This window comes from Gymnogyps californianus, chromosome 7, assembly GCF_018139145.2.
Source record: "Gymnogyps californianus isolate 813 chromosome 7, ASM1813914v2, whole genome shotgun sequence".
NCBI lineage: Eukaryota > Metazoa > Chordata > Aves > Accipitriformes > Cathartidae > Gymnogyps > Gymnogyps californianus.
Window position 1 is genome coordinate 3,864,609 of NC_059477.1, and position 12,115 is coordinate 3,876,723.

General features: G+C 44.1%; 1 long non-coding RNA gene across 3 annotated transcripts in view; it reads right to left on the reverse strand.

The window, feature by feature from the left end:
• Positions 1-12,115, reverse strand: part of LOC127018528 (uncharacterized) — a 94,859-nt gene that overhangs the window by 8,982 nt on the left and 73,762 nt on the right. Inside the window, exon 3 of one of the 3 annotated variants that reach the window (XR_007766759.1) lies at positions 184-644. The exons of the other annotated variants lie outside the window; for them this stretch is intronic. This is a non-coding gene — a long non-coding RNA (uncharacterized LOC127018528). Of the gene's footprint in view, positions 1-183; positions 645-12,115 lie in introns of those variants that run through there. 3 annotated transcript variants of the gene reach the window in all.

A 12,115-nucleotide genomic window follows, 5' to 3' on the forward strand; every position in this document is an offset into this window, starting at 1 on the left:
CTGCTGATACTAATCAAATGCAACCCACAGCAGTAGTCAATGCCGAGAAATTGGCTGCTAATTTTTGAGGCTAACCAGCACGGCTGCCCTCAAGGCTGCTCTGGCAATGACGATTGGTGCTACATCAGGAAGCCCAGGAAGTGATGTGCATCCTTTGCCTTGAAAACCGGAGCAACCTGCGAACCTTGTCGTTGTTGATCAGGACCTGGGGTGACACGGACCTCCTACCTTCAGCTGCTGGCCCTGGAGGGAACATGGAGTGGGTGCCCCAGCCTCCTGCTCAGGATAGGATGCACTGGGGAGACAGGAGATTGAAAGAGCAGCTTTCCTGGGCCAGCCAGCCTGGAGCAGGGCTGGGAGCCTGTGGCTTTGAGAAAGGCAGATCTCCACTCTGGTGTTCGTGCCAGGGACGATCTCACCTCTAGCTCATAGGAAACCAGGCTTAGGTTCTTCTGATCTTTCCTGGGACGGACAAACCAGACAGAGAGGCCTGGGGCTGGTGACATGCCAGGAGGCTTCTGGATGCAGCACAGTGCGTCATCATCCATGCGTCAGCACGCAGGTTTACAGCTCCAGAGACTGTTTCATGGCCGTAATCCCGGAGAAGGAGTTCAGGGCAACTGAGAGATGTGCCAGGTAGATGCCTAAAATTAAATGCAGTGAATACAAGCCTTAATGACAGCCCAGCAGAGCAAAAGCAAGCAGCTGGGTCTCTGAACAAGGCACAACCCTTTCTTCTCCTGCTGGCAAAGTGTGGTTGATGCTCGGGCTGCCCTCCCAACACTGACCTGCTTGTCTTAACAAACGTCCATGCATAATTCTTCTGATACACTGATGCAACATATCTCATCATCGTGGCCTCACAATCACAGTGAGGAAAGCAGGCTGGCCTGGAGCTGGCCCGGGAGGACACCGGAGAGATCATCCGCAAAAGCGCATTTGGCAAATAACAGATCAGTGTGGGCAGTGGGACGTCACAGCACAAGGGGAAACACATGGGAAAGGCTGAATCCAGGTTTACTTCCACCACTCATGAAAGAAAAAAAAGGACTGTTTCACGGCCATAATCCTGATATTTGACAAGTAGCTTAAATTCACTCACAAAGTAATCTTATAAAGTAAATAGCTTTGATCTGGTGTGTTTAATTTAAAGCACTCGATGTTTTATTTATTCTTTTACTGTGAGGAACAGATTGCACTTTCTTTAATAATGTCTAAGAAATAAGGGTTTCCAATCCCCACACAGAGGAAAATTCATACCGGCAATACAACTGTGAAAACTGATTTCCTTCAGCCTGTTCTCGTGGAGAAGAAACAATTCCTGTGCCTTAGGAACTGATGTGACCATGTATTGAAGTGCAATGCACCAAATACCTGGGTGAATGTTTTGAAAATTAACTCATGGGTGATTTGAGAAGTTGGTAAGTGCTCAGCCACAGCAACAGCAAAGAACAGATATGGTGATAAAAATCACAGTCTGCCCTGGACAATTTATTAAGGGCCTCACAAAAAAAAAAAAAAAAGGAAAAAAAGACAAGAAGGAATCAGTTTGCAAAATATGATTGTTTTTTAAATGTTTGCCTAGCAACACACCAACAAATGCTCCAACTATGGCTTTGTTTCATATTCTCACAGCAATATCACATAGCATTTCAACACAAGCCAGCTCTCACTCTGAAATCCACCCTGGTGACCTCAACTGCCCTGTTCTGATCCTCGGGCATCTTGCGGCTCCCACTGCACACCCTTCCCGAGCCGTGGCCGATTGCAGCGCTGGCTGGCTGTGGTGGAGCAGAGATTGCATCTGTTTCCGCTTTCCTACGTTGCAACAACCTATTCCCCCCAATTGCTCTCGCTTGGTGCGAAGGAAGAAAACAACTTGATGTGCCAATTTCCTTCTCTCTGCTTCTGGTGTCGCGCTGGTGCTGCCCACCTCTGCTTGACCTCACTTTCCCAATATGCCGTCTGAGCTTGCCGACAGAGAAGTCAAAGTTAGGTCAAGTTCTTACATCCTTTCTTGTTGGACACAGAAAAGAAATCAAAGCCCAGGTAAAATCTCTTCCCCGCAGAGCTCTGTTTACTTTTCCCATCATCTCACACATTGCTAGTCCCCAGGCTCTGGGAACATGGCTTTGCTTTTCAGAGCAGACTCAAAAATTTGTTTCCAACAGTACAAAAAAATCGGGGAATTTAAACAAAGTCCACTGGAGCTGCTAGGAGAAGAAAGGCGCCAGTCGCTCAGAAATTTAGCCTAAAATAAGTTTCAGATCCATTTGTATCCCTGCTTTGCTATGGAGCTGGGATGTAAGAGCGGGCAGAGTTGGCAGCATAACCGGTGGCGACGCTGTGAGAAGCAGGCAGTCGTGTGCATGGTGGAGAGGTATGGGACGGCATGCCACTTCCCCAACTTCTTGTTTTGCTGTTGAGATAGGTATACCACCAATTACAAAAACAGGGTGGATTTAGGTGTCCCTGCCTCTCACAGCTGCAAGACATAGCTCAGCAATGGTATTTGCCTCTGAAGAAAACTGCAAGCTCCTGGATCGCCTGCTAAGCTCTGTGAGACCCTGATGCTGCGGAGGCAATATCTTGGGAGAATGGCTGGGTCTCAGAGCTCCTGCTGAGCTCTGAACTCCGGGGAAGCTGCAATCCAGCAGCTGGTGTAGCCTATATCCAAAGACACCTCTCCTATCTACTTTCTCTTTTCCTTTGCCAGTAGGATAGCAGGGTGGTAGGCAGCAGAGCACCGAGGGCGGGACAATTCAGCCCTTAAGAACCAGGGCTTCTTGCCTTGGTGCCTCACTGCTCTGTTTGTTAATGGGGACAGCAGCACAATGCGGTCTCACAAAGGTGTAGTCTAGCCAGCAGTTTAAAGGCTGAATATACTCATGATGTACATATTAATGCATGTTAGATAAAGCTGCCACTGGAGATGAATCGCTGGCCAGAAGCATTTTGTGGGTCATCTCCAAATATGCCCCATCAGCAAAGAAAAGGCGTGTGCCCAGGCAAAGGCTGGCGTGTCTGGAGCAAAAGCTCAGCAAGGCGGACGTGAGCACAAGCTTGTTGCGTTAACTTACATGCGTACATACCCTGCTGAATCACATCTCGGTGACACTGTGAATTGGGCTGTGCTGGCCAAAGACATTCTCATCCCCAACACAACCTCACCGTCCCATAAATTAAGATAAGCACATATTGTCTCCTGCTAATGTTGCTCTGGGTAGACAATCTCTGGCAGAGTGACGAGGCAAACAGCCAGGCAGGTATAGTTTTAACTGCGCCCAGTTTTGAGGCAAAATGCATTAATTTCATCACTTTTCATTATAGGTTAATCAACATTGTGTCACTTTGCAATTTGGGCAGGCTTCGAGCACGCACATAGGCAGTAAATGCAGGGCAGCTGACACATACCTGCTAAGCCTCAGCAGCTCTGCTGTACTGAGTAGTGCACCTGAACGCTTATTTCAGCTGGATCTTTTGCCAGTGTAAATTTTGTCCACAGCGGGAGGGCCAGCGAGTGCAATTAGACCAGCTAACCTTTAAAACACAGACAAAGCCAAGCCCAAGGCCACCCAGAAGCAATTTCGAAGCAAGAGGCTCAGCAGCTGTCCTTGGGTGGCCAAAAACTACTTTTATGAGCCCGGTTGCACCGAGTCGGGACTGCAAATTGTCACCTTTGTCCTGCAGACCTCAGTTCCATGGTAACTGGAACCAGATCTATGGACTTGCATCGTGGACGTAACCCTCATCATGCCAGCTCACACAATCACATTTTTGCAAATTATCCAGAGTATATGAGATGGAATTTAGCCTGGCTTCATAATTTTATGCTAGCTTTCGCCTGGCTGTCAGAAATCAGACAATTGCTAAAGCAGCGTAACACTTGCCAACACAGAGTTCACCCAGCTGCATTTTTTAGAACATTTTTGAGGTACAAAAGTGACTTTACACTGGATTGTCTTGTTTTGCATCACTCTGTCATCATGTTTTGATCTAGTGCTAGGAACCTGAGAGCTGGATTTACCGTACCACCGAATCATGGTCTTCATATCCCTATCAAAAATTGGAGGCAGAGGGGTCAATGGCTAATTAGTTGCTGTCTGCAAAGCACTCCAAGGCCCACAGAGGAAAGCATGGCAGTAAGTGACAAGTGTTACTTATTATTCTCTGAGCTAATAGTCCTTTACTTTGCAGTATATCTCTGACCTTAGCTATCATACCCTTCCTACCTCCCCACTCCAAACCACAGAGGGTTACAATACAGAATACATCTGTTTCCTGTTTCATAAATTGCAACTGCACATTTCCAACAGGCACTCTCGTCCGAGGTTTAGAGGCAAGCAATTTTATTTGCAAGTAGTATGTGCTCTCGAACCTATCTGGCTCCTTTGCATTGTACTGCCTACTGAAAATGAAGAATAGCCAAACACAGTAAAAATGACTTTCCTGTTATTTGGAGAAGTTTGCATCATCCCCTTTTTCTCTTACTGCTATTAAAAGTAAATAGGTATCTGAGATATTCTGATATATTTAACAGAAATAAATAATTTAAACAACCCAGACAGAAAAGACATGCAGCAATTAAACTTGTCATAAATATTCCTTAGTAAGTTATTAGTAATATTGTTCTTGTTTGTCATGAGAACCTGTGGCCCAAGTAAGAGTATGTGCTGGCTTCACTACTTCACTGAAGTGAGGCCAGTGGGTAAAATGCTGGCCAAAAGAAATTAGTGGTTAGAACGCCCCAGTGACTTGGCTACAGGCTACATCACACATTTCTGCAGAAATCGCTCGTGGGCGTCATCTTTCACCTATCTAGAAGCTAAATGAAACTTAAAAACCAAACACCCTTTTTGTACACCATTGTGCATTATGTCTTCACAGGCTTTGGGATGAGACTTGGGGTTGTGTATGCCAGCGTAACAAGCCACCACTGTTGTCTGCTGAGCCACAGCAATTTACTGTCCAGTGGGGAAGCAGCATTGTCCCATTCCTGGAGATTTTGGCCTTTCCTTTCCCTCCCGGGTGCGGAGGCTGTGAGCACACCCTGCCAGTTATCTGCACCTCAGCTGATGAGTGGTAACTTCTTAAACTGCTGAAATTCCGTTGTGTATCTGGGCTCGTGAGCTGACGTACACTTGATGAGGTTACCCTTGACTGAGAGAATCAGCCAACACGGTGGGATCTAGGCAACACCTTCAGGAAAGGGCACGCTTTGTAACACACTGCGCACCGAGGCAGGGGCTGCTCCCAGCAGGGTTAGAAACAGAAAGGTCTTGTGCAATACAGCTATTCAAGTCCATCCAAGGTGCTCTGGGACAAAGCCTGGCCATCCCACAATTTAGGCTTTCTATCACCTTCTGCTAACACTTTGGATGCAGACTGGAAGCTCTCTCTCCTGCCATGATGGTAGCCAGTAAGGCTGAGAGAAGTGCATCCATTTGACCACTCCTCTCCCTCTGCCTTTTCTACGCTCTGGTGCTGTTTAAAGGAGGGCTCCCTCCAAACCGAGCACAGCTCCCTGCTGTTTCAAGTTAAGCAGCTTGAAACTGATGGGCCCAGCCATGTGCTTAGGGATAAACATTTGTGCAAATATTTGCAGACGTAGGACCCTAATCTAGAGAACAATGTCAATCCCAGATATCATTTTGTTTATGAGTGTCAATCCTGGGGCATTACTGAAAGCCCAAGGGGAAAGCCTGTGTTTTAGGATGCTTACAGTACCGAGGTCTTATCCCACAGCCTGTCTCAAGCGAGCAGCTTTTACTTGCCAGAGCAATCAGTATCTACTACACAACTAAAATCGCAGGCTGGCGTAGGATGGATACATTTTGCAAACAGAGCTGGAAGTTGAAAACATACAGACGTGCAAAAGTATTGGCACTTTGCAGGACAAGAATTTGCAAATGCTTTGGCCAGCTCTGAGTCCATCCACAGTAAAAGCTTGTGTGGACTGGCTGTGTATGGAAAGAGGATAGAGAAGACAAAAGAACGGCCGCAGAGGCCTGCTGTTGGTTGAGAAAGCAAAATACCCGTCTCATTAGCTTTGTACTCATTACTTGGCATATTCCTTTCTCCTTGCTGATGCGCCAAACGCAAACATCTCGATCACTCACAGGCTCCATGTTGCGTTGATCTGCAGGGTATCAGCTCTCTGCTACAAGCTCTTGTCTCTCCAGTTCTTTCTTCTAGCTCCTGAGCTGCAATGAGGTCTTCCAAAAGAGTTGCTGCTGCCCATATGTGGAATAGGAACGAAACCTCTGAACCTCAGGTACCCTCCAGCGAGTACACGCAGCAGTTCCTCTTTGTGCCAAATAAAAGCTATGGCACCTTAGCTTTTAGCTTGGAAAATAGCAGCCTGGGCTTTCAGTTTGGCTTAAAACTCAGCACGCGGACCAATGTGATGGCCAGCACACACAGCTTCATGCCAGAGTCCAATCTTTTTCGAAAGGTGATTTTAGCAGGCACTTTCCAGACTCAGAGTCACAGTGCTGCAACAGTGACAAACCTGTCAAGAGAAGGGAGAACTGGAGGGATGCCTGAATTGCAGGCGATCGCCTGGTCTTTCCCGGGGCAGAAACCAGTGTTTGGGAGCTACAAAGTTGATTTCATGTGTTTACAAGAAGATCTGCTGCACATGCAATTTGCTGATGTTTCCCAGGCAGCTTCACAGACGTGACAGGGATAAGGATAGGCCCCTCGAGACCCAACTTGCTTATAAACAACACTCATACTTGCAGTGGCTCTTTTCCTGTGAGATCTGAACCCAGCTCATCTAAATGGTTTTCTGCAGGGAGTAAATCAATTAATACCCTTAAAGCACTGAGCATCATTTATCATATATCACATTTCTGTAGTGAGAAGGTACACTGTGCCAACACTGTGATGGCCTCTTAAGGCGATGTGCCAGCTTCTGAAGAAGCTTTTGGACAAGATCTCTGCTAGATACGTAGCTATGAATATGATTTTACGACAGGCAATGGGGCTCTTTTTCTTGGACCATCACTTAATGTGGAGGTAATGATTTTGCAAGAGAATAATATTTTTATTTATCTCCTTTTTTTACTAAATATAATAGACTTTTGTTGTTATTTCTTCTTTTTTTAGCCTAAATTTCCTCTCAAAGGAAGCTTTGATTCCCCTATGTACACAATCACAGTCACTGGTAGATGATGGAGGCTGGAAAACTGTAAAGATGCTGCTTTTATAGACTACGCAGATTTTAAGCTGTATTTCAAGAGGCCATACCAGATTTAGGGGGAAGGAAAGAGAAAGCGTTGTGTCAGATCAGCATTAATTTCAAGAGAAGAAAGGGGGGAATCCTTATGTGTGTTTTGTCTAACACAATCAGGAAACGCAGCAGACACATCTCTTCAGCATCATCTGCTGTCCTTATTCATTCTCCTAGGTTGAGGCACACTGGAGAGAAAAGATTTTGCAGCCCCAGCAGAAATATTTGTGAAATGTTTATCTGATCAGCTAAAGACTTTGAACGCTTGCTTTGGGAAAGAGTTCTAACACTTAATAATTCAGATGCAACTGAAACACTTGGTGTCTCCTTTTTGCGAGAGAGGCTTTTTTTTTTAGGGCAGCAAATTGGTGTTTTGTACCAACAGCAAGAGCTAGGATAAAGTCAGGGTGTCACGGTTCACCGAATAGATATTTTTTTTCTTTTTTCTGGCCAAAGCTAGAGATGGGGTTACATGCCGTTTCATGTTATCAGACACACTGTTGTGTTCACCGCATAAGGCTTCCCTGGAAGGGAAAAAAACCCAAACCCAGTTTTGCTGCTAACTGCAGAAACCATCTGCAAATGCACAGTGAGATGTATGCTTTCTCCCTCTGCTCTGCATGGAAAGAAAACTTGATACTAGCCCTTATTATTCCTTTCTACGTCAAGAAGGAGACTGCACACTGTATGCATGTCTGTGCTAACAGTAAGAGTACTGGCTTTTCGACATGGAAAAAATGATGCGACTCTGAGAGACACAGAAGCAGCTTGGGAAGAGCCAGTTTACTGACCTGCTCCATAGCTTATCAAACTCCTGGGCAGCCAGGCTCTGCTTCCTGCTCTGTTGCATGTGATAAGGGTGACGCTTAGAAAAAGCAACCCGTTACCATCTTTTTTACACTACCCAGCAAATCCTAACTTCAAGGTCAGACTACCAGAAAGACATATGGCAAGGTTTTGGTGTGACTAGTCTCCAAGCTAGACAGTTATGGCTCACATCAAGCAAAACTGCGTGGGTCTACACAGTCATGTTCTGTGGTCAGGGTTACATTTGCAACCATATTGCCCAATGTTTTCTCTACCTTGATTTCAGGTGTTTCTAGCAGCCTGGCTACTTGATGCATTTCAATGGACAAACGCTTCTGACTTTCCATATGATGCCCAGTATGGACACTCAAGACATCTTAAATGACAGCTGTACTGAGCTCGCCTTTCTGACTACTGTTTCAGAAGTTTCCAGCTTTCTCCCCAAGCTAGATCTTTGACTGCAACATTTCTCTTTGCCTGCAGGTGCTACGTGTTCATTCATGTCATCTCAAAGACCATGAGCGTAGACATACGTCAGTCTGAATCTCCAGCTTCAAAGGAAAAAAAAAAACCCTCAGACAGACTGATGTGCCTGCTCCTACTTCTAACCACTTGGAGAAATACCATTTTGTCATAAGACATCAGCTCACCATGCAATTTCTGAGCTACATCAGATTCACTTTTAAAGTACATCTACCCTTCAGTCCTTTTTTGTCCAGGAAACATACCCTGTTCTGAGCTCAGCATTGCAGTGGTGAGGCCATATCAATACTTCAGCTAGTAGTTTAAAGCCAGCTCCTTTTAAAGCTAAATATTGAAGTACTAGGACTGCAGTAGAGACAATCTAGGCTGAGTCCAGCCTAGTAATGCCTGAATTGTCAGCAGAGAAATGCATACCAAGCATACTCAAGACTCATGGTGGGAAAGTCTCCCAAGAACGAGTGATGATCCTTGCAACTTCCATTAGCAATAACTTGCTTATATGCAATTAATGCCCGTAAATCTCCTGATGATACCAGTTATCTCCTACAGATAATGCTGTAATCTCCTATAATCTTCTTCAACTGCAGAAAGAATTTTCTTTATAACTTTCATTTTCTCTATGGAGAACATAATTTCTGCTTTCTTACTTTTCAGTGTCACACAGTTGCTCTGAACCTTCTTCCAAGTCTCTTTCCCTTCACCTTGCTTTTTTTTTTTTTCCTTTTTTCTTTATCTCCCCTCTTCCGCCCCCAAAATGGGCTGTAATTTGATTGTATTGTTCCTGGTATTGCTTCGTGTATGCAATTTTCATTGCTGAAGCAAACGGGACTGGAGCTTGAGCAATGTAAGTTCAGAGCAACAAATGAGATAACTGAGGCAGGAACGAGACAACATGATGCCTTGCTCTTGCGAAAGAGAAATATAAATTGCTAGGGTTGTAAGCAAGCACTTCCTGATGGATCAAAACCACAACATTACAGGCAGCAGCAAAGGATGGTTTCAACATTTTCAGGGCTGTGGTGTTTAGGATTAATTTAGCATATTTTGCTTTGCCATGATTTTAAATCTTTCATATCGCCACAAGGCGATGAGCAACAAGCACTATGTATTTTAATCCTTGCAGCGCCTCAAAGATATTGAAATATTTGAAACTTGTTGCACTCCATGGGATGCTTGAAAATATTCCTTCAAAAGGAAATTATAGTTGAGATATCATTTTTGTAAGTTCCACTAGCTACAAAGACAACATTTATTTTGATGTTTCCTTCCATGATTCCTTGAATGTACTGAGCACTATAAACGTTTCTAGCAAAAATTACTGTTTATTTACAAGATTTATTAGCACCGTACCAGATGACTAGACATTAATGAGTAGGTTGGTGCAAATATTATTGAGTGTGACTACCACATTCACACCCAAAGGGAAAAAAAAAAAACAAACTATGAAGACGCAAAGTCCTGCTTTGAGGAGAATAAAACGTAAAAGAAAACTAACTTAGACGATGAGCTGAAGCACAGAGAAATGGAGGGACCTGCCCAAGGTCACCTAAGAAAGTCACACAGACCCAGATGATCCCTACATTTTCTCATTCTTTTCCTCACTTTGACTTATGTCCAGGGTGAGAACCATAGATATTTCACAGAGAAAACTTTGGCCCCTATTAGCTGCTTCTAGAGCTGTACCATTATTCACATCCCTTTTTTTTTGTGAGCCCCAATTCCAGCTGGGATTAATTTAGGACATGGTGCAGCTGGGCACTGCAGTGCCATGCATACAGTGAGCTGACAACAATTAAATCCCACCCTAAATTTGACTCACTTAAAGTCAGCAAAATGTATTGTCACATGTCAGACCCATCTGCACTGATTTTCTTCAGCAATGCTTCACGCTTCCTCCTGTATTCATCTATTCCCAGTTTGTATTCAGGGAGATCAGGCTTGCAACTGAGACAGAGGAATTCGCTTGATCCTATGTAGTAGGAAGAGGTACAAAATAAATAGCTTCCCAGGGCAACGTCAGCAGAAGACTGACAGAGGTTTTGGAGCTTAATATCAGAGAGTTTAGAAAATCTCAGGCTATACTAATTAATTAATTGCTTCTGTGGTATTACATCCGATACAGGACATGCTGATAGGCTGTTGTTTTCTGATGAAAAGCCATTAAAATTAATACAGTCTACATTTCTGTTCTTTGGTTATGTGTTTGCAGTGCCTGTCTGAAATACTACAGAAGAGGAGTACCTTCCAATTTCTGGTTTCGTGCAGGGCTGCATCTGTCTCTGCTCTAAGATGTAACAAGAGAATGAAATCTATGCTGGCACTGCATTTGTTCAACATTGCTTTTCTTGTGAGCATGATGCAGGAATTAATATACGACACTGAACTTTCCAAATTCACTTACAATCTGGATCTCTGCTAAGCAGATCCCTACAGATAACTGTTTCTTCTGAAAAACTAAGTTCTAAGTTTCCTAACAAAAAAAGTACCAAGGAAATCCACAACCAAAATCATTAAAAAAAATTTCTAACTTCTATCCAGTTTTATTTATACATTGAGTTTTAGACACCAGTAAATGTCATCAGTACGATGACAGTTTCAGTACGATCATCAGTACCACTCATCTATCAGTACGATTTGCCATTTGATTTGAACTTTGAGTAAAAAGTCTTCCTGTCCTACACCCTGTAATCCTTATGTTTTGATTTTCTTCACTGCAAAGGAAAATAACTAAATATAAATATTTCTACCCCTTTTACACTGGTATAGGTGAACATCCAAATGGGTAACACAGCTATGGAGAACATGTTTGTCCTGTAAGGAGCAGCTTGGGAAGGAAATGGAGAACAACGAGCACTTGTGAGTGGGTGATTTGAACTCGAGTGAAATACAGCATCCTTTTCTTATCTATACCCCCTGCTGAATTCACTTTGGCTTAAACCACCCCCACGGAGGCTTCTCTGTGTGGAGAGGCTGAAGTCAGGGTTCAAACTCAGGCTAAAAGTGCAGTGGAAACTCACCCTGTGTCAAGGAACAGTTCAAAAACTTTATATTTTTGGTGTCCATGTTTCTAAGATGTCGTAAGCTATCCCAGTCTTGCTTGGGAAAAAAAAAAAAAAGAAGAATGTTTCTGATATTACCAGTACTGGAGACCAAGCAGAAAATCATTTTTTCTGATGGAAGAAAAACACTTGGCTGCGTTGTTTTCAGAGAAAATACTGCTCTCTTTTGTTGGGAGGGAAAGAGATAGTATTTTGGTCCACCATAGCACTAGCCTGTTTCCTCTGGCCTCAAAGAAAGCTTTCCACAAAGTATCCTGACAGAGCTACAGGTAGAAGGATGAGCCTCATCTTCCTATGCAGGCATCTCTGCACTGAGAATATCCCACAGAGGATTAGTGAACTGCTCACAGCTTGCCTGCAAACAGAAAAGATACTCAAAACTTTCATTTCAAGCTGCTAATCACCACTGATCTGAGGAAACAGCCCTCACCTCATTTTGTCCATGCAGTGCACAGCTAGTCCCTACCACCGAAGTACATGAGCCTGACAGCTTAGCAGGGACATAAAGAAATTATGGATGACAACTATATCC